The following is a 26,319-nucleotide window of genomic DNA, read 5'->3' as shown; positions in this document are numbered from 1 at the left end:
AAGGTATGCTCCAAATTAAAGTTTTAGAGTGGCCACTTGTTGCATGCAAAGGTGTATTTGTTCCAGTCGGTTTTCTGTGCAATTCTGTTGTCAACATATGATCCACAATTCTAACGTTCACATCTAAAAAGGTTAAAAAGGTGCAGCTATGTGTCTCTGTGAATCTAAGATTGTGTTCACTGTCATTAAGCAGCTTTACAAAATCGACCCATGCCTTCTCTGATCCCTTCCAAATTATAAAAAGATCATCAATATATCTTAGCCAAAGTAAAACATTCTCAGTTAACATATGATTTCGATCAGACCAGACATCGGAAGCCTTCCATGCTCCCATTGTAAGATTTGCGTACGATGGGGCAAATTTAGTGCCCTTTGCAGTGCCTTGCACTTGTCTGAAAAACTAATTGTTAAAAAAATACATTATTTGTTAAACACAAGTCATTCATCTCTAAAAACCATTTGTGTGTGTTCTAAAATGTTGAGTGATCTTGTCTTTAAAAACCTCTCACACGCTTGCTTGCCATATTCATGCCCCATGGAAGTGTACAATGACACCACATCCATTGTCGCCATGATGTAATCCTGTTCCCATGGCACATTGTCAATGTGTTTCAAAAAATCTGTTGCGTCTTTGAGGTATGAGGGAAGGGAAGAGACAAAAGGAAAAAGCACCTCATCAATATACTTGGACATATTTTCCAAGGCTGAACCCATTGATGAAACTATTGGTCTCCCTGGTGGTTTCCTTATATCTTTGTGTACTTTGGGGAGGAAATAGATTGTGGGTATAACTGAGTTGGTTGTTGACAAGAACTTGCAATTATCCTCAGTAAGGATGCCTTTATTCTCCCACTCTCTGAGAAATTTGTTCACCTTGTTTTCCAGCTCTTTGGTAGGATTACTTCCAATTCTTTCATAACATTTTCTGTCATTGAGCTGTTTATATGCCCCCTTGATATAATCCTCTTTGTTCATAAGGACAATATTGCGTCCTTTATTCGAGGGCTTGATGACACACTTGGTGAGAGTTTTCAGTTCTTTCAGGGCCATCCTCTCTTTTTTTGTCAAATTGTCTTTAAATCTCAGTTTCTTAACCCTTCGATAGTGTTTCAGATCTTCGATCACAAGAGTTTGGAAGGCCTCAATGTTGTTCCCTAGGTTTGCCATAGGGTTAAATTTCAATTTCAATTTGAGCTTACTCTTCGTGGTCCAGTCTGTCCTTATATCAAGATCTTCAAGGTCTATCGTATTGTCTTCACATTCGTTGTCAGGCTCAGTCTCTTTCTCAAGATTTGCCAAGGTTGTTAATGCTTCCAAATCATTGATGGTTAGATCTGTTTTTCCTCCTTCTTTGTGTGTCTTTTTGATGACAAATTGATTGATTGCAAAAAACGTCTTCAGACATAATTTGCGCACAAAATGATCGAGGTCAATGCGAGTTTGAACGTAATTAAAGGATGCAGCCGGGCAGAAGTTCAGACCAAGATTTAAAACCCTTACTTGATGGCTGGTTAGGGTGTGGTCTGACAGATTGATAATTTTCTGGCCCCCATTTTTGACTATGTCGTCTAGTTTCCAGAGCGTAGCAATCTGTCCAGGATATTGTTTGGGGCATTGGTTGCCCCCTCCTCGTTTTGCCCGGCCGCCTCTGCTTTTTCCCCCCGACTCTGGTTTCCTCCTCTTGCTTGTTTTTGTTTTTTGCCATCTTGGCGCAAAAGTGTCATCTCGTCTAAAAAATTAAAACGTACAGTTGGCTCGTCATTTTCACTCGCTGTGGCATCCGACTCAGATGCTGAAGATTCTATATTTCCATCTTTTGCACTCATCTGTATTTATAGGGGTGTTACTGGCAGAAGTTAGCCTTAGTTGCTCAAATCTTCGAGCAAATGTATAAACACTCCCTCTCTCATAATCCTCCTTGTCACGCAAAAATGTGCATTGTTTGCATTGTTTTATTTCCTCCTCATAGCTCACAAGATTTTTCTCCATTTTAATCTTTAATTTCTTCCCCTCCTCACTTTCAGGCATCTCCGTCAGCCTACTTTCAACCTCTTCAATCCTCTAGAATTTTCTTTCTATCGGCTCCCGCATACTTTACTAACAGCTGCAAAAACGTATTTGAACATGTATTTGTGGCTTCACCCCATTCTTCGAGAGCATTTTGGGGTCTTGTTCCTTGAAAGATGGGATAGTTAGTATTCTAAGGCCTCATGGAATTCTTCCCACTTCTATATAGTTTTTTAGGGAATGCTCCTCCCACCATTTGCTCACTTCTTTCTTTTTTGTGGAGTTTTTCAATTTCTTTTAGGAGCCCAATTTTGCTGTTACTTTCTGCTGTTTTGCTGGTGCTGGGAGCGGTTTTACTTTGTTTTAGAGTTTCATTAAAAAGAGAGGCAGCCTGTGCCATTCTCGTTGCTTCTTTGTTGGCCCTGGAGCTCACCATGGTTGTGCAAGGTTCAGGATTATTGATTCCTGGTTAGTCCGCCCTGTATTGGGGCGTTCACTCTCCAATTCAATTCACTTAATGTTCAAATTTTGGTGAGCGGGGACGTTACAGCGCATTTAACAATGTGTTGCACACGTCTCGGGTGACAAAAGATTGCATGCTTCGTTATTTAGGCAGTACTGCAAAGCTGTGAAAGTCGGAAAATGGCCACGGCCGACACACTCACCCGGCTTCGGCTCCTCAGCTGTGATGAAACAGCTGTCTCCACTCCACCTTGTCACGTGTCGCTGGGGCTCTGCTTCCTGACAGCTCCACAGCAATTAGCTAAATAGTTTAAAGCAATCCGAGCTGCAGCGGAACTGTATGTTTCTCCAACATGAAAGACTGCGCGCTCTGCTGTCTCAGCTTCCACCGGTGCATATATATATATTTGTGAAATGGTTGAAGAAAACATTTTTTAAATATAAGCATACCTGTACTATGTTTTGTTAGATGCAGATCTTGTTGAATCTGGAAATAGAAATCTTGGACAGTTGCACAGTAGTTTTTGATGCAGATGCCTTTCATTAACAGGAGATATGTACTCTGAAAGTTCAAGTGTACACCTGAAATGTTGAAGTGAGAGACCGGGTTAGGTGTAGAGGTTTTGGATGTGATTGGTGGATGGATGTGTGACTCTTGGAATGCAGCCAATGAGGGAGTGTTGAGAACATGAAAGTGGAAAGGGTAGAAGGGCTGCTGCTGTGCTACGGGGTCCGTGGACACCACGGTAGTCCGCAGGCGGTATGTGCCACATCTGGCTCTTTTGTGGATACCTGGCATGGAAAGGGCACTGTGGGGATTAGCCAATAAGGTTTGCTGGGTGTGGTGTACAGCAAGAAAGAGTAACAGGAGTTTTGTTTGCAGTAGTTGTGAGAGGACTGACAATTACTATGGCTATGTGTTCAGTCATTGAAGGTGTATGCTGAAAATCATGGCATTGTTAGAAATATTGGATTGGAATAAGTGGATGTTTTGTTGCATGCAGTTTGTGGTTTAAACTGAGCAAGCTTGTTTTCATTCTGTGAGAGTATGGCTTACTTTAAATGTCCAGACATTATGATTGTGCATTGTGGAGAGGACTGATTGGGGTTTGTGACTCCAGTGTTTTTGCAGGTTGCCCTGCAGGATTTCTTTAAAAGCCTAATGCAACTGTTTCCTGCTGCTAAGATTAACATTTCTGAAATAAATCAGAGGCAAACATGGAGCTGTCCAACAAACTTTTTCAGTCCACAAATTGAAGAATCAAGGCAGCTTGTCAATAAAACTGTATCTGCTTCTTTATATGCTGCAGGAATGTCATCTTTTGAGAATGACAATATAAGTTCTGATGGTGTGAATGTGTTTTTGTCAAGATGGAGTTCACTTCACAGTTGTCGGAAATGCAATTTTCCTTTATAATGTTAGGAATGCATCAAAAAAGTTCCTGTAAGAAAATTGTAAATGAAGATGTAGCTTGTACAGTACTACTGTACATAGAAGCAAAAAAAGGAAAACAAGGTGTTTGTTAACAACCCCCCCCCCAAAAAAAGGCTATTTTTGGAGCCACCACTAAAGATTAAATAACTTAAATTGGGTTTAATTCCCCCTAACCCCTTTGAGTTGTGACAAAGTTAACAGACACCACGGGAGTCCGCGGACGGCACTTGCCACATCTGGGCCTTTTAAGCTTGCCTGGCATGGAAAGAGGACTGCAGATACCGCGGACAGTCATGGTGTCCGCGGACATCAGAGGATCAACCAATCAGCTTTCCTGGGTGTGGTGTAGAGGAAGAGAGAGTAGAAGGAGTTTTGTTAGTAGTAGTTGTGAGAGGATTGAAAATGGCCATGGCAATGTCTTTTAGCAGGCAGAGTGTTTGGATTTTGGGGGACTCTTGGGTTTATTGGTTGAAGGTGGATTCTGAGCATTGTGGAATAGCCAAAAATCTTGGATTCTCTGATTTGGAAGTGTTTTGGCATGGAGTGCGAGGCATTAAGTGGGTGGACTTGCTCCCATATTGTGCAAATATGGTTGAATTGAACCATCCGGACATTACGATTGTTCATTGTGGAGGGAACAGTTTGAGGAACATGACTGGAATTTCATTGCAGTTTGCAATGAAGGAGACATTGGCAAAGTTGAAGGGAATGTTCCCTAATTTGAAAATTATTTTTTCATGCATTGCCCAGAGACAGATGTGGATGTGCTCCAGTTAATTTGGTCCAAAAATGGAACAAGCGAGGCGCAACGTCAATAAAGCTGTGCGTGCTTTTGTTCGAGGTGTTGGCAAGATATTGTTTCATAATGAGAACATTAACTGTAGTAGGGCCAACATTTTTAGGCAAGATGGAGTCCGTCTAACTGATATGGGTAATCAGATTTTTGTGGAAAACATAAAAAATGCTTTGAAGCAGTTTTTGTGAAAGTGAGAAGAAATAATTAAATTCAGTGAAAAGTTTTCTTAGTTCAGATTTTAAAACCAAAAATAATAAAAAAAAACCACAAAAACACAAAAAATAGTTATTTTAAGAGCAACCCTTTTTGAACGCAAAACACTTAAAATTATTTCAGTTGTCACAACCTGCACCTGGAATTTATTTAGAAGTCTGAGGACTACTGCGTTGTCTGTGGACTGTGCAGGATGCACAGAGGCCAATGACTTTTTTCTCACTTCTATTTTGTAATTATGAAAAGGTGGCTTCTAAAGGAACCTTTTCTTTTGTGCATTTTGTATTTAGTATTTTTATTGCTTTTTTTCAGGAGAGGCAGGGGACGGAAGGGGGACCAACCACAGGGAAGAAGGGACAGGTGGAGAGAAGATGATGTTGGGCAGGCCTAAATCAGATAGGTGGCAGTGTTTCTCATGCTCCTTCACCGCAGCCTCGCAAGCACTCCGAAACTGCTCCCCCCTACAGATTGGTGCTTCACAGTACATACATAGTACTGTGACCCTCGAAGGTAAGGTTCAACAGCATTCTGTATGGCCTGTGAAGCCGCCACTGGGATCCTCTGCTCCAAAGGAGTATCCTTTGTGGTGACAGGAGCAGATGAAGATGATGGGGTGGGGGAGGTCAACCTGCTCTTACCTGAGAAAGGTATTGCCTTTCTCATAGCAGTCGGGTGGGCCGATTTGGTGTGGCGCCTCATGTAAGTAGTCCCATAGGAATACTAGCCAGGTTTCCCGCGACTGAGTACAACTTTGCACTCAGTGCATCAAACCTTGCTTGCACAAGCCTTTGGGACATTTCCAACGGTTGTGAAGAATTGCCACACCCAGGAATCACTCCAGGTACTGGTGACAGGGACTTCCTCCACTTCATCCTCTTCTTCCTCTTGATCCTCATTTTCTGTATCACCGCGCCTGTTCCCCTCCCCAGGCCCTCCAGATGATGATGGTGGTGATGGGAGTAGCTGGGAAGAAGCAATGGCCATACGAGATGCCATGGTCTCCAAAAACAAGTCCTGCAAAAGAAATCTGCCCGGCCGGCAGTGAAGCAGGTGCTTTCTCCTGGATAGCCAGATTGAGAATGAGGAAAGGTCATGGGTGGGTCCCTTCCGAGGAACTATTCATGGACAGTCGTGCTGAGTCGAAATAGGCCTTGAAAAGTTGTAAAAGGTTTCCAGATCAACGTAGAATGGGTCTGGGAGCTGTGCAAGGGTAATGGTTGTGCCTGAAATGCTCTAGATTGGCTGAAAAAGCACTTTTAAATTGTCCACGGCCACCATTCATGGTCACCGCCGTCACGCTGCATGGGTGCAGTAACATGATGACGCCCGTGGTCATCCGCGAACACCCTTCAGGCGGGAATCGCAGGGCGCATGCGCTGGGTGTTTGTAGAACAGGCGTGGTGTCCCTGGACTAATTTACAGTGCATCACATGAAAATGGACATGTCCGAACATCGCGCCTGTCCGGGGGCACCTCCATTTTGAGTGCAGACACCCCAAACAGTTGTACTGTCCTCAGACTCATAATGGGAGTTTAAAAAAAAAATAGGTAATATCACACAACAATAAACAAAACATTTATAGTACAAACAATATATTTAAGAAAGGGATGGGGTATTGGAATGGGAAACAAATGGTAGAATTAGGAATTTGTTTACAATAATTATGAGGTGAGGAAGGGAGTGACGTTTCATGAAAGCATCTTTAAAATGTTCAGAATTTGATGGGGATAATTGCTGCGGACAAGGGGGGCCGGTGCAGGAAGGACAGTGTTAGGGAAAATGTTTAATGACATGATTTGTGACACTGTAAAAGTTTCTTAAAATCATTACTTAGTTCATCCAACATTTTAGACAAGTTCATGATTTGATTATTTGCAGTAGGGGATAGGGCTTCCGTTTGTGATTCTTTGGATTATGTGGTATTAAACTTGGGCATGTTTACTTCATGAAAACTATGTACAGTAAGAAAAATAGAAATTATTAATTTAGTATGGTGTGTACAAAATGCATTATTTGTTTGTATTAAAATGTGTATTGAATACCATTAGAGATGTTATGGTCGCTCATTTCTTCTTTTGAGAAGTTCTCCTGTAACCACTCAAGTGTGCTTGCCATTTCTGTAAGAAAAAAAGTGCTTCTGTTTTATAACACATGTTTATATAATGAAAGCTAATAACAGAGAAATAAATACAATGCACTTACTGTTTAGTAAGAATTTGTTGTTCAATAAGCACCCAGTGTTTCTCAATCTGCAGAAAATAATAAAAGTTCCCATGGTAAGGGAACTCCCGTCCCCTGTACACTATCACAGGCCAATTGAAAGTCAAGTTCTTTAGAAGTAAATCTTAAATGGATTATGTATCTGTTAGTTAACTTTGGTATAGATTCAATATAAAACACTGTTTCCTCAAGTGATTATTCTATATCAAGTAATATATCTCAATAGACATTAGTATTTTAGAAAAACATAAATCCTTATTCATATTGTGACCCAACCTGTGTGTTTCACCATCCTGGCCAAATTTGAACTTTGTTGTGCCCAGCTGCCATTTGTGTTCTCACCATCCTGCCTAAATTCGAACTTTGTTGTGCACAGCTGCCATGTGTGTTTCACCATCCTGCCTAAATTCGAACTTTGTTGTGCCCAGATGCCATGCGTGTTCCACCATCTTGGCCACATGTGAACTTTGATGTGCCCAGCTGCCATGTGTGTTCTCACCATTCTGCCTAAATTCAAACTTTGTTGTGCCCAGCTGTCATGTGTGTTCTCACCATTCTGCCTAAATTCAAACTTTGTTGTGCCCAGCTGCCATGTGTGTTCTCACCATTCTGCCTAAATTCAAACTTTGTTGTGCCCAGCTGCCATGTGTGTTTTCGCCAGCCTGCCTAAATGCGAACTTAGATGTTCCATCTGTAGCCTCCTCTTCCTCCATGTTTCTCCTCCTTCTCTCCCCCTCTACCATAGCACTGCCCCCCTCTGTATATTTAATTTATATGTGTTTACTGTCCTCCCTCTGTTTTTCTTCTTTTCCTACAATGTTGTTCATGTTTTACCTGCCCATGCTTAATTCTAATCTTGTTGTGCCCAGTGTTTCATGTCTCCACCTGTCCATGCCTCATTTCGATGGTTATGCTGTCTGTGCCCCCAATGCCTGCATGTCTCTCCCTCTCCCCCTTTCCCTCCCTACACCTCCCTCTTGGTCACCCCTCCCCTTCTTTTATCTTCCTTGTTGCTCCTGGACACTTGAAACTTGTCGGCCTTACCTCCTCTCACCATACCCATCCGATTCTCAGACTACCCGTACCTCTCTATTTCCCTGCCTACTTCTCCTCTCCTCCCCCTACCCCCTCCATAGTCAATGCTCTTACACCATCAGAAATGCCGCCAGGTCTAGTATGATAGTCCATTGCTTTGTTCCTCTCCCCCACCTTGCTACCCTCTTTTGTGTTCAACGCTCTTACACTAACTGAAATGTCGGCAGACCTGGTACAAGGTGTCCAGTCATTTGGTCGACTACAAACTGGTCGACTCCAATTTGGTCGACGTCATTTGGTCGAAAACCAAATGGTCGAATTTTTTTTTTTTATTTATATATGTGTTTTGTGGGTTTTCGTGTTAAAAAAAAAAAAGAAAGAAAAAAAAGGGGGTTGGGGGGGGACCCCCCCAAAAAAAAAAAAAAGGGTAAAAAAAAAAAAAAAAAAATTCGACCATTTGGTTTTCGACCAAATTGATTCGACCAGTTGTCCAGTCGACCAATTGATTTCGACCAAATGACTGGCAACCCTAGTACAATAGTCTACTGTCTGTTCCTCCCCCGCCCCCTCGTTTTGTGATCATGCTCTTGCACTATCAGAAATGTAGTCAGGCCTAGTAAGATACTCTACTGCTTGTTACTCTCCTTCCTTCCCCCCCATCTCCTCCCTTTTTGTGATCATGCTCCTGCACTATCAGAAATGTTATCAAGCCTCGTACGATAGTCTAATGTTTGTTCCTCCCCCGCCGTCTCATTTTGTGTTCTATGCTCTTGCGCTATCTGAAATGTCATCAGGCCTAGTATGATAGTTTTATTTGCCCATTCTTAATGTCTCAAGGCCCTGTAAGAATGTCATTGTATTTTTCCCTTGATCCCTTCCCCCTTGAAGCTCTTTGAAACACTTTGTGTATAGGCATATATAAATAAACTATCATATATTGTATATCATAACGCTTTTCAAGAAATCTTCTCTTTATCAGGGGTCTTGATTAGATGTTTTAACTACAAGTGATTATAGACAAAAAGACAAACTAATCTTCTATCAGTATTTTTGAAAACATTATCATTTGCAACAACCCAAAGTAATCTTAGATATATTTAGTAGGTAATAAGTCATAATTACATAATGTTAATATTCTTACAACCAAAGTGAAAACGAAATTAGAACACCCTAGCAGGTGTTTCTCAATCTTGGTTGGTCAATCTGCGGGCTATACAAACTGGTATAGCCCGCAGATTGATTACAGTCCGCAAAACGGGTGTTCGCAAAGCAAGCAGCTTCAACGTTGTATTCTGAGAGGTTGAAGCTGCTTGCTTTGGTGTATATGAAAGTGTTCGTATACACCTGCGGTGCATGTGAACACTTTCACATACACCAAAGCAAGCAGCTTCAACTTTTATTCTGCAACTTTGAAGCTGCTTACTTTGGCGTGTATGAAAGTGTTTATATACACCAGTGTTCTCAGCAGTATTTTTGTAAAATAACAAATGTGTCGTTATTTTACAAAAATGCTGCCTGAGATTTCAGGATTGCGCCTGTTATGACAAACCGGTGCAATCCTAAAGGTGCACGGTCGTGCACTACGAGGACTTCCAGGTCTGGGCATACTGATTTGGCGCAGTGAATCCTGCTCTTTAGCACATTCACTGAGCCAAGTTCAGAATCGGACCCTTAGGGTGTTCCTATTTCTTTATAGACCTGCAACAAGGGCCGTACCAGGCGTTATGGCCCCTTCATACCTCGTTAAAGGCCCTTGCTTCGCTCGGGATTTTAACTCGGTCTTCAGGGCCCAGAATGCCCAGTACGGCCCTCGCTGCAGGTCTATAAAGCTATATTACAAATCCCACATCAATAAGAACATAGTTATGGTAATATGCATATTCAAGGCATTCTGCATATTAATTTCTAGAAAGGTCTACCTTTAATGCGTCCATGATGCTAATGGACACAATATTCTAGAAGAATCCTACAATGTACCAAACAATGTGTGTTTGCAGCGTACCGTTCTAGCAACCTAAAAAATGATAATATCCTGAAATGTAAGTACACTCTAAACAACGTGTAAGCACCCTAATTGATTAGTTACAAATTCTAATTCATATATACTCACATCGCCTATTGGCGGTGAGACTGTAAATTCCAAGCAAATAGTTGTATTGATTCACCCTCTTTAGGGAACTCTTAGTGGACCTATTCAAAGAGGAAACAACTTTCACCTCTCTATAGATATATCTGATGTTCAGTAATATATGTACAGGAAATGCCCCTGAAGGACTGCCCTCATGCTTCTGCTAAAGAGTGAAACACAGGTATTCTAGATTAAGCGAACATCAGTTCATAGTACACATACATGTGGAAATAACCAATCCTCAAACACACAGTCTGTACTTGATAATAAAGTCTAATGCAACTGTAATTTTTTGGTGGTGGTGTTTCTTTCCTCCTCATTGAAGGTTCCCTGCTTGTGCCTCAGATTTGTATGCATTGTGGGTCTTCATATGTATTGTTTGTACTAACACAAGTATGTAGTAAGTCTTCAATTATCAGCTATTACCAAATCCTAAGGAATGAGCCTCAACAACATACAACAACGTTAATGTCTACACATGTAACACCTTTTGATTTTTAAGATGGTCTCTATCAGTGAACAAAAACCACGTGGCCTAGATATGTCAGTGAACAAAAAGAAGTGGCCCAGATATGTGATGTCATTGGTGATGCCATCAATGGCTTTTGTGATTTCATCGTTTATGTCCTGGGTGTTAGTCTTAGCAGTGCACGGTGGTGGCGCGAGTTATGGTTGCTTAGCGTAACATAACTGGCAAATTTCAAGGGTTTTTCGGTTTTACTTGTAGACATTTCATTCCTTTAACCTTTTTTCACTGAGTTTCATGGGTTTTTGTTACTGCAACTTAACCATAACGTCCCTTTAACAAAGTTTTTTCAGTGAATCATATATGTTGCTATTTGATTACATCATGTACATTGTGCCTTGATGGATGTGACTTATATATTGCTCCTTGATTGCTGCCTCATGTAAATTGCACATTGCACCTTGATGGCTGTATCATATATATTGCTCTTGATTGACAGCTGTCCCAGATACTGTTTGTCGACTGTTGCTTCATATATATATATATATATATATATATATATATATATATAATGCACGCGGTAGCATCCATGTAGTTATGGTTAAGTTGGTGTTTCCATAGGAAGAGCATTTTTTGGGTGGCTTATAACTTTGCTCCCTCTGAACGAATCCTCACCAAACTGTGCAAAAAAAGTATATGGCCCACTCTGGATTTTTCTGCAAAGTTTGGAGATGTTTGGTCCGGGGGGGGGGGGGGGGGGGAGTTATAGGGGGGTCCCAAAACTTTTGTTTTTTCCCATAGACATAATGCAAATTTGGTGTAAATCCGTCCAGTAGTTTTTTTTAAAATGACCAAAATGTAATGCAAACAAAATTAGTGATATCTCCGTTCGCTTTGCGGACAGACTTCCCGGTTCGCTCTGCGGACAGTGCCCTGATTGGCCGGGCCGCTTGCATGATGTCCGCGAACATGCGACGTGTTCGCTGATTGGACGGTGTGGGGCGTGGAGCGCGTCAGATTTTTTGTGGCGCCGGCCATCTTGCATTCGCTGACGACCGCGGACAGCACGGTGAAACGTGGATTAAAAATTGTATTTAGTGGAGTGTGTTGGTGTGTAAGAGTGTTTGGGGAGGGCGGGTGAGTATGAGATAGGTTCAATGTTCTGTTTTTTTTATGTGCTAGACGCTTTTGTTGTGTTCGATTTTTCTGCGGACAACATTGCTGTTCTGAAATGTTCGTAAATAAACAGAATGGATTCGGTGTCAAGTTGAAAGTGTTCTAAGAAGACTCGTGGGGTCCTGGAATGTTCGCAGGGGGTGTCCTGAAGACGTTGTCTGTATTGTTCGTTGTGAAGCTGAAAGTGTTCTAAGAACACTCGCGGTGTCCTGAAATGTTTGTACATAAAGAAAATGGGGGTGTTCTGAGGACGTTGTCCGTATTGTTCGCTGGCAAGTTGAATGTGTTCTAAGAACACTTGTGGTGTCCTGAAATGTTCGAAAATAAAGAAAATGGGGGTGTTCTGAGGACATTCTCCGTATTGTGTGCCTGCTTAGCTGTATCCAATGAGGGAATGGCACAGAGAGTGAAGTGGAAATGGTAGAAGGGCTGTCTAAGAGTTACGCGGTCCACGGACAGGGCGTGCTACATCCGGGGTTTTCCAGCAAATCCAGCATGGAAAGAAGACTGTAGGGATCAGCCAATCAGATGTTGAGGTTGTGGATTTGTGTTCAAAGACACTGCGTGTAGTGAAGATGGCTGAAGTGGAGAAAGTCAGGGTGTTGGTGCTTAAGGATATGTTTGTGCATGGTTTACAACAGTATGCTCAATGCAGGCATGTTGGAAAGAATTTTGAAGTTAAAGGAGTGGAGGTGGTGTGGAGCACTGTGCCTGATTGCAATGTACAGGGAATTTTGCAAGTTTGTGAAGATATGGGCAGGATGAACAGTCCCCATGTGGTAGTTTTGCATTTGGGCTATGTCAGTGCCCCTACTTTGTTGGCAGATTTGGAACACTTGGTTCAAGCAGTAATGAACATCCTTCCAAATGCCAAAGTAATTTTCTCTGGATTAGTACCTAGGGCAATATGGGACAATAGTTCAGTTTTTTGTCCTCAGCAAAACAATGCTAGGTGTGTAATCAACCGAGGCATGTGTGCCTTCATGCTTAGAGCTGGTATGTTCTTCTGTAATAATGAGAATATTGATTCCATTAATGCTGTTTATTTTAAAGAAGATGGCATTTCCTTATCTTTTATGGGAAATGCTATTCTGTTTTGGAATGTAAGGGTTGCTTTGCAGAAGGTTATGTGAAGATTTTAGGAGTAAAGGAAGAAAAAAAAAATACAAAAAAAACAGGTGTCTGTCAAGCATCTGCAAAAAACCCCAAAAAACGGCTCTTTTCAGAGCCAATCTCAAAGGGGAAATGGGGCACACTATTTGAATTTACATTCACCACGCTCAGATTTTCGATATGTCCGCGGACATGGCGGTAGTCCGCGGACATTGAAATCACTAGCTAGGGGTTCAGTATGTTCTATGTTACATGTATATAAAGTCAGGGATATTATGGTTAAGTTGTGCTACGAAAAACATATGAAATTTAGTAAAATAAACTTTGTTAAAGGGACGTTATGGTTAAGTTGCGCTAATAAAAACCTGTGAAATTCAATGAAAAAACTTTGTTAAAAGTTGATTATCTTCATGCACAGAAAGGATTGCTCTATTTCAAGCCTGTGTCTTCCGCTATATATATGTTTCATATGATATGACTTGACCCTAAGTCTACACTAGTACCTTTTCAATTTTTACTTCCTGACTGTTACTGAAGAAAACTATGTGGCTTAGATATGTCAGTAAAGGAAAAAAAGGGAGAGCCAGCCATGTGATGTCATCAGTGATGTCATCAATGAAATTTGTGATGTCATATTTGATGTCCTGGGTGTTAGTGTTAGCAGTGCACGGTGGCGCGAGTTATGGTTGCTTATCTTACCATAACTGCCAAATTTCAGGGGTTTTTCGGTTTTACTTTGAACCATAACGTCCCTTTAAAAAAGTTTTTTGATTGAATATATATATATATAGCTACTTTATTGTTGCTGTCAGAACTTGTCTCTCCAAATGATCAAAATACAGCCCAGAATTGCAACCGATCCCTCTGCAGCCTGACACAACTCCTCATGCTCCCAAGTGAACAAGCTAAAGTGTCAACCCACAGGGGGGAGGGGCTAGGGACGGTCAGGAAGGAATGCAACCTGTGTTTACAAAAGGAAGGTGACACCCTAAACCTATTCATGAGCTGATCAAAGTCCATACCCCCCACATGCTCGCTCCTTGTCCTCACTCTACTTGAAATGGTAAAACAACTGAAATTTCAAACATTTCCAGCAGCTAACTTAGGCTTGGTTCCATCTAATGCCCATTCTTAGATGACTCTGACTTCTAATGACCTTCTTAAAAGGACTGTCTCGGGGACCACCATATGGCTCAAAACTCGAGGTTGGGAAGAATTGCTTGCCATGCATATATCTACTTCAACAATATTGCTCCCGTAGCCTAATAATCTGCACACTTCGGGGCTCTGGAACATTTGCTCGTTCCCCCTTTGGAATCCTGTACTGCTCAGCATCTATGTCTCACAGAAGCTAATGTCTACATCTGAAGGCCAGGCCAGACGTGCTTCTTAAATGCTTCAGGGCCACCAGAAGATGCCATTTTGCCATCCGAGAGACTATTTCTACCAGGGTTGCGTGATATTGATCTTTGTGGATGCTAGTGCCAGCAGCTAGCACTGCTTGAAAATGCGGTGTCTGCAAATGTCCAGGTTTCAAATTAGTCCTCAGGGGACCTGCATCAAGATTTAGTGACAGTATTTTAGTGTGGCGCAGGTTACACCTGGTTGTTGTGGGGTATGGTGGAACAACCGGTTCTGCAGCTCTACGGGTGGCTTGTGGAACTCTCTTCCTGGTTGTCTCTGCCTCTGAATGTTCCGATCGCCAGCCTGCGGTTGTGAGCGGGACTCCTATTCAAAGTGTCAAATCGAACCCTAGCAGCACATTCCCATGGGAAATGTAGTCTGAGAGTCCAACCCGATGTATGAGGAGGGTTGCAGACTTCATTCCTAATCTCTGACCAAAAAAGTGTTTCCATCACTGCAGCCAGCAGTGGTCTCTACTACCAAGTTATGCCTAAACCCGTGCATGGCCATGGATGTGCCCACGGATTGGGGCAGTGGAAATAGTCAAGACATTGCAGCCTTCAGCACAGGTATGGGTCCTGACAGTTAGTTCATAAATATATAATGCTCCTTAATCAACTGCTTCTTTATATATTTAACAAGGGTGTGGGAGCCCCCTACTGAGAACAAACATGGTTTGAATAGCCTGTTCTATGGAATTTCTTCCACTCAGGAGACTCAGCAAGAACGTTTTAGCTCACTGCACCCTTCACAGATGGAGAAGAAATACCCATTTGCATATCAGTCTAGTCGCACCCACAACGGCAGTCCAGCACCGAAATGCTAGACAGTTATACTCTGAACAAGAGTACCATCTGCAACCCTAGATGCATGTTTCTGCCTTATTGGGCCTCCTCAGTAAAATGATGCTGAGCCTCTCAATGGGACATTGAGCAAGACATTTGCCTAGCCTTTAGGTGCTGAACTGCCCTTGTGAGTGGGATCAGACTGATAGGCACATTTATATGTATTCTCTGTGAATGGGGCAGTGTGTTATAGACTGCGTCACGAGGACGTTGCGTACCTGTTCGTCCGGTTGAGGACCTTGAAGATGATGCCAGGCTGTCAGGAGTCCTGCGGTGATGTGGTTGATGACGCGAGAAGCCAGCCCAGCTCCCGCCCGAATGGAACCAGGTTGGAGATGAACCAGCTCCCAACGCCACGAGTGTGCTCTCCCCTGATTAGCGTGGCATCAGGACAGTGCAAGCACTGACAGGGGGAGCCTTTCCAAATGACGATACGGAGTCCCAAGGAAGACTGGATCCGGAAGATGGAAGTCCCAAGGATCAGGACACAGTGGAAGTTGGTTGGAGGCTGAATCCGGCAGAGGAAGGTAGTGGGATTGCCCACAAGGTAGGCACAAAGGCAGAGGGAGGCAGAGCGGGCAGGCAGACAAGGTGCAAGAGCAAGGGCCAGCTAGTAGACACAGAAAGGGAACCACCCAACTCAGAAACAGGGAAAAGGGAGCCCCAACCACAGGACAAGGAGAAAGAAAGACAGGACAATACAACTTCAGGTTGTACCAGGAGGGTACCAGGAACAAGAAGAACGGGAATCAGGTAACAGGTAAGGAAGGCACAAGGAACCGGCGAGGAAACACGATCCAATTAAAACCGCATTGAGACGCGGTTTGAATGAATGGCCAGGCTCCTTAAATAGGACTACCAACACCTAGGAGGCTTGGAACGCAAGCCGTGCTGTCTCCCATGCGTTGGTTGGTTTGGAGAGGGGCGTGGACCGCACGGTCCTCCAAACCGAGTGCCCCGTGCAGTGCGCATGCGCGGAGAACGCGAAACGGCCGCCCGCGCATGCGCAGACCAACATGCCCAGGAAACCCGGAAGCGCCCGAGGACCAGTACAACCCAGGAGCCCCCAAGCGAAAGCGCTGGTACATCCTCCAGGATGGGGCACGCCGCTTCAAGTAAGCAGACCCCAATGCGGGCGGCGTGACACAGTGGGCTAAAACGTGGTTATAGAGCCTCCTGAGTGGAAGGAATCCTGTAGAATAGGCTATTTTAGCCGTGTTCATTCTGTGTAGACGGGGTCCCAGACCTTTTCTAAATGGGTCTTTATATAGATTGCTCCTTAACCGATTGAAAGAGAGAATGGGCTGCCATAATTGACCTACAGAGGGCGGCACAGGGCCTTTTTTGAACCACACCAATTTCTGAAATTCAACAGAGGGTGATAAGGGTTGATATGTGCATTCAGCCCTAGAGGGAAAGAGAAAGAAAAACGTATTGGGTTGGGATACATTTACCTTGTGAACATATACTGTACCTACATTTTGTTTCCCATGGTAACAATCCCTCCCAGTTTCTGATACATTCAGGGGATTGGTCTGCCTCCTACTGCAGCAAAGGCCTCACTACAGTCTCTCTTTAGTTAACATGTGCTGATGTGGTCAGGACAGCCATGGAGATGGAGATGGGCAAAGTGTTAATCCTTTTTCTACTGGTAGTAAAGCACAGACCCTAGATGTGGTGCTCTCAGGGTCTGTGCTGAGAACAGGAGGCTTCTGGCACTCATGCCCCTCACCGGAATACTGCACAGAAGAACTGGAAGGCCCATGTGTAGGGTGCATAAATGAAGGTCTGCCAGCCCCAAAACTCATCGAACACCTCTCCCAGAAGAAAGGCTGCTGCTGCCGTTGCCTATGACAAGCTTCACTTGGAGAGGATTTACCACATGTGCACTGCTGCTGTTGATCCAAGAGGGCTCTTAGAATCCATCCGATGCGGGAAGCCTCTGAAGGCTTTTATCGACAAAGCCCATGGAAAGGCGACTGCGTTAACAAGTCGAAATCGGAGAATAAAGTGTCCAAAATCAAGAGTATTTCTTCTGCTCCTGACAAGTTATACTGATATCCTACAGGAAAAGCAAGAATGAAAAAGACTCTGGCAGAAGGAGGCATTGGAGGTATTTCAGAGAACCAGAAATAAGTACACTAACAGGAAATATAGCACCAAATACCTTTTAGTGTGATCTCTGGAATTCCTGAGCTGTGATGGAAAGCCAAGGTGTATGTTGCTCCTGGAGGAAGGTCTAAAATCTAGCAGTCATTCTCACTGGCTACCAGTATGGATTTCTGAGAGAGCAGTTCTGACAGAGAGCCGGAAGCCTGTTGGCCCTCAAGGTCTTCTATCAATTTGGGTTGTGATGGGGCAGTTCTGGCATAGGGTGAGAAACAAATAGACTCTTCCATTCTCCGACTAAATGGATTTGTGAAGGAATAGTCCTTGCAAGAACTCAGAGGATTGTAGGCTCTCTTAGTCTCCTATCAATCTACGTTTGTGAGGGGGCAGTCTTGACAGGGTTCCCTAGCCCATAGGCCTTCCTCATCACCTTGCAGTCTGGGTTTCTGAGAGAGAAGTCTTGGCAAGGGGTCTGAAGCTTATCAGTCTCCCTGTCTCCAACACATTTGAGTTTGGGAGGGGGCAACCTAGGGGAGTCGGAAGCCAATAGATCCTCCCCACCACCTTTCGCTCTGGGTTCCTGAGAGGGTAGTGCTAAATGGGCATTGGAAGCATATGTGTCCACCTGGTAGCCAACCAATCTGTGTTTGTTAATGTGAGGAATTTAACCATCGGCAAAGTGGGTGTGCGCTCGCCTGAGCTTTTTTGAAATTGTAAATGTAATTGAATGATGGTAGATCAACCTCTGGAAAATGTGTGAGGCTAATCCGCACACATTTTCCTGTGCTCACCGCACCACATACGCATAGATCCATGTACTCTGGGTAGACACAGCCTACAGGCACATCCTGTCTGTCATATTTAGTTGGAATATAACAGCTAGGAGTATGCCATGTCATCTCAGAAGGGGGAGGGTCAAACCTTCCCCCTGCCATGGTGAGCCTAATTAACTAACAAAGGCTCCATGGATACGCCCCGTCTTTTTGTTGAGCCCTGGCAGCATTTGCATACTAATCAGAGTTTAATTCAAACAGGCCCGCATCGAGCCTGGATGCAGAGGCTAACAAAGGAGACAGCAAACTCCAAACCCTTCCATATGCACTGTGTCAACCTGATGCCAGCTCCTGCACTCAGTATCGATTGACAGGGAAATGTCATGTCTGGGACTGCATGTTTACAGTAGTCATGCCCGCAGGGAGACCCCATTCAGAAGGTATGAGTGTGTGGATTGACAGAGCATGAAATTCTGGTCTCACTGCAGCTTCAAGGGAGACCTGCTTCTTTAATCAGGAACCACAGAGAGCTCCATTAACCAGTGAGACCCTTTGATCCATAACAGACAGGAAGATGGGTGGGACTTAATATTACATGTTTTCACCCCTTTACCTTTTCTGTTGCAAAGCACTCTGGTTATGACCTCACTCATACAGGAGATTGTTGGTGGGGACCCAGGATCGGTTCATTAAGGTAGGCTTAGCCTACACCAATCACTGTGGCCCATTTGGCTTTAAAAGAGGGCTGAGCCCCTCTTTTGGCAGGTCAACTGAAGGCTTCACCAGTGTTACACTCACTTGGTATCCACAGGGGTGCCACACGATACTGGATGGAGGTCTAAGCGCTATCCCGGACCCCTCTCTGCTTGGTTATGTGCCAGATGTTGGGTAGCACCTTAGGTTTTTGTGCATTGACCTCTTCGCCCTGCATCTCTGTGCAGGAGCGCGTGGTTGGTGATGGCATTCTGTGGACCTAGTTGCTTCACTGGTCCGTGTGCCTTTATGTCGGGTACAGACCGGCTGTGACTCCGACTCTGCTTGCTGTCTTCCAGGTGAGTTGGAATGTCTTTTCCGTCTTTGTTCTGTCTCTTTCTTTCCCTCCATTTTCTCTGTCTTATCGGCGTGTTGCTCCACTACGCTGTTCCCTAGCAATGTCCCTTTTTGTTTTCATAGGGACGGTTGGCATCTCAGAGTTGCCACGCCGATGGTGAAGACTGCGGTGAGTTATTGATGCGCGGAGCGCTACGCTGTTTATTGGTGTTAATTACTAACCTTGCAGTGATGTTCCGGAGTGATGAGCAATCGAAGCGCTGCTTGCCCAGGTAAATGCTTTGTTAATGCTGACCTTGTTCCTTCTCCCTTGCAGGTTGTGGTGAAACCCGGAGATGGGCGAGGGAAGAGAAGCACAGGGTGCTGCCAGGACTCGCTGCTTGCCCAGGGAAGAATTGTTATTAATGCTGTCCTTGTTTCTTTATCTTTGCAGGTTGTGGCCAACTCCGGAGATGTGCGAGGTAAGCGAAGCGCAAGGATGGATTCAAGGCCGGTTACTTCACAGGTAAGTGTTCTTGCTTGCTAATGCTGTTATTGTTCTTCCAGGTTATTAATGGAATCCGGATCTAGGGCTTTAGGATGGGGCCGCCGGAGAAGCAGATGAGCAGGAGCTGGACACGGTGAGTGTTACGCTGCGGGAGTGCAGAATAACTCGAAGCCTGTTCTGCTGTTTGGGTGTGGTTTAAATAGCCCAGGTAAAGTGGTTCCAGGCCAAGTAGTTCCAGGCCCAGCCACACCCGAAACACTAGACCACATGGCTTGGTTCTAAAAAACTGAGCTGTGTAATAGGCCCCCATGTTGGATTAAGGTCCAAAACTGGTGTTGCTTTATTCCTGATAACGGGCCTGGCGCCAAAGGTGCCATGACTGACTACATGTATGTTTCTGATGGAGTTTTAAGGCCCTTGGGGCCTGTGTGAAGGGCTTTAGCCCCATTGCTGCCAGGGGGCTGTTATACCTGAGGGGGTCAGGGGCATGGATCGTGACAACCAGAAGCAGAAGAAAGAACTCTTCATTGGACCCTGGCTGAAGGTACAGTCTGCCTCACATCTTCTGCCAGTGAAGGAACGCCAGGACCTCCAAGAGAAAAGCAATATCCCTCCTTTAAACATCTGCCAGGGAGCATTAGAAATCCAGAGGACCCTCCAGCAGCTCCAGAACCGGTACCCAGCCAGCACACGTTGTGCCCTGCTAGACTCTGTATCAAGTTTCCTAGGTGGGAAGTGCCTCATCACGAGTTGAGCGTTACCCAAGCGGTAATACCGCCTAACTGTTTTTGCATTAGCGCCACCCAGTCTAGCGTTAGTTGCTCTGGATCACGGGTTAGCTGTTAATGGTAAATCCCCATTCCCCTTTGGGTCCATTGGTCCCAATAGGGCATTTTCCGTGCAAATACCGCAAGCTGATACAGCTGGCAGTGATAGCACAGAAAACAGGGTGCAAAAGCTGGAGGTAAAACAACACATTTTGCATCCAACTCGTGATCGGGCCAGCCCTTAAATGTGGCAGTAATAGCGTTACCGTCGCCTTTACGGCCTACCGCCCAACTCGTGATGAGGCTCAAAGGGTCTCTAAACCAGACCCTAGGACAAGACAGCTGCCTGCAACACTCTCATCAGCTTTGGGGTGTCCGCCTTAAAGGACGAGACAAGCCCAGTGAAGAAGGAAGGAGGAGTGCATCGAAAATCGTCTACCGACATCCGCCTTAAATGACATTTTAGAGCCAGTCGAGCCCCTCGAGCTGCAACCGACTCCACCGCTGACTGTTGTTACGCCACCGTCGCTAAAGCTGCCTGAGAGACCTCTCGACCAGTGCTTCAGAACCGCCTACCAGCACTGAGATGACGATTCCTGACACTGAGCCGCTGTGTAGTTCAGCCTGCAGCTATCCATCCAGCTTTGCCCGCCGAACTGCCTACTGCCTGATACCCGCAGCTGTCTCCCATCTTTAACTCTGTCACACTAGGTGCAAAGCACCCTCAAACCGACTTGACCCTGTCGAGCACCAACAACTCCTAAAGCACAAGGTACATTGTGCCTCTGTACACATGGTCCTTCTTCAAAGCCTCCTAGTGGCATTTTATGACCCATTGCTCCCTTTGTGTTGAAACCAAGTATCCTTGAACTATTGCGATTATTTACTATGCCGACTACCCTCCTGTCAGTACCCAGAGTTCATCCTATTTTCCTTCTTTGAAACTTTCTGTCCTCTGCCTTCCTTTACAGGGTAGGTTGCATTTCGTAGTTTGCTAGAACTGTCTGTTGTGATAATAATAAAGTAGATATTTGTATACAACCTTGACTGGACAGTCCCTTTTATCATTGGGTGATTATTGTATTTTCGCTCTGTTGCAACTAAACAACAATCCACGACCTTGCGGAGATAAGCTTGGCGTTCCCTCCATGTTAGCAAAATTGGACAAGGAGGTTTATAATTTGCTTGTGTTTCCAGTCTGTTCAGATCCCTTCTGATGTACTAGAGGTGTGGGGCTGATTGATGATTTAGAAACCGACAGTCATCCCTGGACCGCTGGTGTCCTGGAAGTTGATTCATCTCAGTTGAGATGATATGTGGGCATCTGTGTGAATCCTGAACTCCTGGTGGTGTCCGGATACTTGAACTGTAGGATCCCTTCAGTTCTCCCTCAGTGTGATGGTGTCAGAATATTTGTGACAGACTGAGGGACAACCTGAAGGGTTTCCAAATCCCTTCTTATATGTCATGGTGTGGGTCACAGCCGACTTGGGACAACTTAAGATCTTTTAAAAACTCCTCAGAGTTATACTTTCAAGAATTAGACACACTCCAAAAGTGATGGTCTGATAAAGCCAATCGCTTTTAGTCAGTGGGCCTCATTACGAGTTTGGAGGTAGCCATGCCGCCGTTTCTAGCGGCGTGGCTACCTCCAAACTCGGGTCCGGGTCCCACAAAAGGGGACTTATTGGGCCATTCCGACCTTGAAGGGCCCGGTAATTCCGTTCCGTGGACCCGGACCCGGTACATCCCCATTCCCATTTGAGCCCACATAGGGCTCAATGGGAATGGGGAGGATGCTAGCAACGGGCCCATTAATGACGGGCCCGTTGTTAGCATCCTGGTCTGCTAGCGGGTCCCGCTAAGCACGTCTGGTCTAGTCAAGCGTGAAGATCGGGACGCGCTGCTGACTTCGCAATGTGGCAGCCCAGAATGAACGGTGTGGTTCCCTTACCGGCACCGTTCATGCCGTGGCCGCCACACTCCTAATGAGGCCCACTGCCTGGCATAGGCATGCAGTTTTTTGCTATTCATGATCGCAATTAAATATGAAGATCTAGAAAAAAGGAAATGTTTGTCAGACTAATGGACTATGCAACTTTGTACAGCTTCATTTAAACATTTTACTTTGTGATTCAGTCTATTTTTTCTTTGAAGTAGGTGCCGCTTAAGCAGCTAACTGGATTCCTTGTGGGGGTTCTCATTAAGACGCATGCGTTCTAATGACCCAACAGGTCTATACCCACACTGTTTCTGCTATTGTCATCAGCTAATAAAATAGTACTCAAGATGGAGGGACATTGAACAAAGAGTAGGAGGCTGCCAGCCCAGCAGAGGGCCTTATTGTATGTGTAGAACCTTCACCATCAAGATGGGTCTGAGGAGACCAGAGAGAGCTTGGCCGTACACAATCTTTCTAGTGGGGCCCGCCCGAGACGTTTTTATGGGAGGGAAAAAGGGGCACTTGGCCAGGTCCCCCACCTTGGAGGGGGCCCCTCAGGGCTGCCTGATCTGAAGAAGTAAGATTCCATTTTTCACCAGTCTTAAATGGCACATTTCAGGATATTTTATGGGGTGATGCTGAGGCTCTAAACCCATAGTATTTCTGTTTTGACAAATACATTCTGCCTTGATCAATTCATCATGTATTGCTTTCTGTGTTCACTGTTGTATACATAGTTTGTGTGTTCCTTGTGGCACAACTATGGAGCATTCTTGCCTTCCTGTGGGAATTATGTTGATCATGTGCAGTAGCCAACAGTGAAATGCATATTGATCAATTGAGTAGCACAATGGTGCAGAAGTTAGCTCAGAGTGTGAAGCACCCATTGCAGAGATATGTGTTCATATGCAAAAATAGAATATCACATTCCGGCAAGGCTGGCCGAGCCTTTCCTATGTCCGAAGTTTATAAACGTGCCTGCATTTGAACTTGGTTTTGCAGAACAACATCTGCTATTATCAGCAATGTGCTTGCACCAGATAGGGGTTACTATAATAACGAACATATCTTCCGTATGGTGAAGGTCTGGAAATTGGTTTGTTAAGATGTGGTGTTGTAAAACCTAGTCACCTCCAACAAAGGAATTAACTGATAGTCCAAGAGATGAATAAGTATCCAAATTCAAGACTATGGAATGAAAGCGTTCATGCTTGTATCCTGGATTTGCCAGCAGATGATACAGTGATCCTGGTCAAATCATCTGATATATCTTACATTACTGTGCTGTCTTCTGTGAGGTTTGCCTTTTTGCATAGTGCTGGTATTGTTTATCCCAATTACTTGATCTTTCTTCTTATGTAGGCCATTTGGGTGGAGGGGTTGGTAGAGAGAAGAGAGTGGACCAGATGTTGCAGGCCTCAGGCAAGCATATTTTGAGGTCTGCTTGTTTGACAACAAAAAATTGTTTGCTGTTTGGTAAAAGTCAAAGGTTTTTATGCACGTTTATAAATGAAAATATCACAAGCCATTGTTTTGGAACTATTTAAAGCTTTAAAATACAAAAGACAAACCCAGATTAACTTTCTTAAATCCGATCGATTGGTATGCTGGTACTTATATACTTTCCTTGATGATGGAGAGAATGAAGCTAGAATCATTTTCATTTTGCATAAAACCCTTCTATAATATTTTGTTTAAAAATTGTCATGTTTGGTAATGTGATTTGTTTACTTTCCAAGTCCGTCTTTATGAAATGAGATTGGTTTAGTTCATGGTAAGAACTAGAAACGAGTGTTCAAATGCAGAATTTGCAGAGTTGGCACAAATCCCAGCTTTACCCCTTAACCAATGTGTGATCCTGGGCCTCTCATTTAATCTTTTATTGCCTAACCTCTCAATGTTGCTGGTCCCTTAACCTTTCAAAATTGTCAGCCCTTCAAAGTGATTTCCTCCTCATCATATGATCTTCAAAAAGGCCTCATTCATGGTTTCACTGGCTATAGGGTTGCTTCCACTTTAATAGTGTGCATCTTTATATCACACACCATAGGCATTTGTTCCTTTGATATGTAATCACAACACTCTTTGAAAACCATATCCCACTTCTAATGTAAGTCTGGATAAAGACCCTTCCTGGTAGCGTCTAATCTGCATCCACAATCCATGCTATGGTATGTGTAGCTTTCTCCATCCTTTCAATTGGTCTCTGCTATCCATGCATGAGCACTTTTGCATTCTGTGAGCTGTGAGACAGCTAATGTGAGTTTGAACCAACCAAAATAAAAAATAAATTTAAAAATAAAAATACAAAATAATTATGTGAGTTATCTGTCTATAATGGGTTACATGTACCTTTTACATACGGTCCTGCATTATTACTACAGGATGCATACCTTCCTGTATGCTATTGATAAAAAGTATCCTGTATGTACTAGCACAGTAACCTCTTTGTAGACGGCTAATGTTGGTCTTCAAATGCTACTTGTTTATCATTCTGATTAGAGCAAGAACGAAGAGGGTAAGGCGACCTAAAGGGAATAAATGTGCCTATTATGCTGCGAGACAGCATATTAAACTATAGGTTGTGAGTGCAACAGGTGGGGGGGCAGGGGGTCGCAACCAGTGTTTTTGAACCCTTCATACCTTTGGTTTGGTCGAGGGGGCCCCAAAGATGTCCGTGCCCAGTGCCCCAAAAGTGCTTAAGATGGCCCTGGGGCCAGCAAGCTTCCATCACCCTACATAATTTGAGGCTATGGGCAGAGGACAGAGAAAGTCGCATGGGATGAAAGGGGCATAGGCCAGAAGGGCAATGGGAGGAGGGAGGACAGGCATTTGGGGAAAGGGAGCATTAAATAGGAACATGAGACGGTTTTGGGAAAGGTTTTGATGTGGGTGATGTAATGGAACAAGGGAGAGCCAAACTATGGTGTGAAGAGGACCGACTTGAAAATTATATATGTTCAGAGGAGGGTGGTGGGGGGGGCAAGTAACAGAGCGGGTCTGAGGCATAAAGGGCATTAAACAAAGTTTCTGTGGGAGTAGAGGGCGATTGGGGCAAAGAGGGAATGGGACTGTAAGGTGCAAGAAAGGGAACATGGGATCGACATGGGTGTGGGACAACAGGGGGCACGTTGTGGAAGTGAGATGAAACAGGTATGAGACATCTATATTTATAAAAGTGAAAATGTGTGGGTTTGTGGCGAAGCGTTGTTCCTTATAAAATTACACACCATTTTACCAATCTGCACCAAATGTTGCATAGTTAGCTGTTAGGACCCTCCAGACACTACTGGCTACATGACATTTGGACACCTGACCCCTTTCCCCGGATTCCAGCAAAACTCTAAATTTGTGGGTTTGTGGCTTGGCGAAGCATTGTTGCTTATACAATTCCACACTGTTTCACCAATCTGCACCACATTTTGCAGAGTTACCTGTCAGGACTCTCCGGAAGAGAAATGGCTACATAACATGTGGACACCCCACCCCTTTGCCCAGATTTCAGCACCTTCACACATGAGACGGTTGCGTGAAATCACCGAAACATTAATGTGGTCGTAGAAGGACCGATCCTCAACCCTAGAATGCACCGTTTCTGGGACATTTGCACTGCAATGAACTGCACCATGACAGAGCGAGGCAACAGGTGGGGAGAAAGAACAGTAGGTGCCATTATACAGCAACACACCAACTCTCGCCTCCCCCAACGTCTGCTCCGGGGTATGTCAGCCAGCCACACACGCCCATTCTCAGTGCAGTTTACGTCAGAGTGCAAGGCACATCAAGCTATAAGCGAATCGGAACAGCGACCTACAGGATCATTGATTTTCAACAATTGATAAGAGTGTTATCATGTCTGTCCAGAGAAACCGCTCAGAGAATGGATACTT

This window comes from Ambystoma mexicanum, chromosome 9, assembly GCF_040938575.1.
Source record: "Ambystoma mexicanum isolate Mex_15411 chromosome 9, UKY_AmexF1_1, whole genome shotgun sequence".
In the NCBI taxonomy this organism is placed as follows: domain Eukaryota; kingdom Metazoa; phylum Chordata; class Amphibia; order Caudata; family Ambystomatidae; genus Ambystoma; species Ambystoma mexicanum.
Note: the sequence above shows the minus strand (reverse complement) of the source record.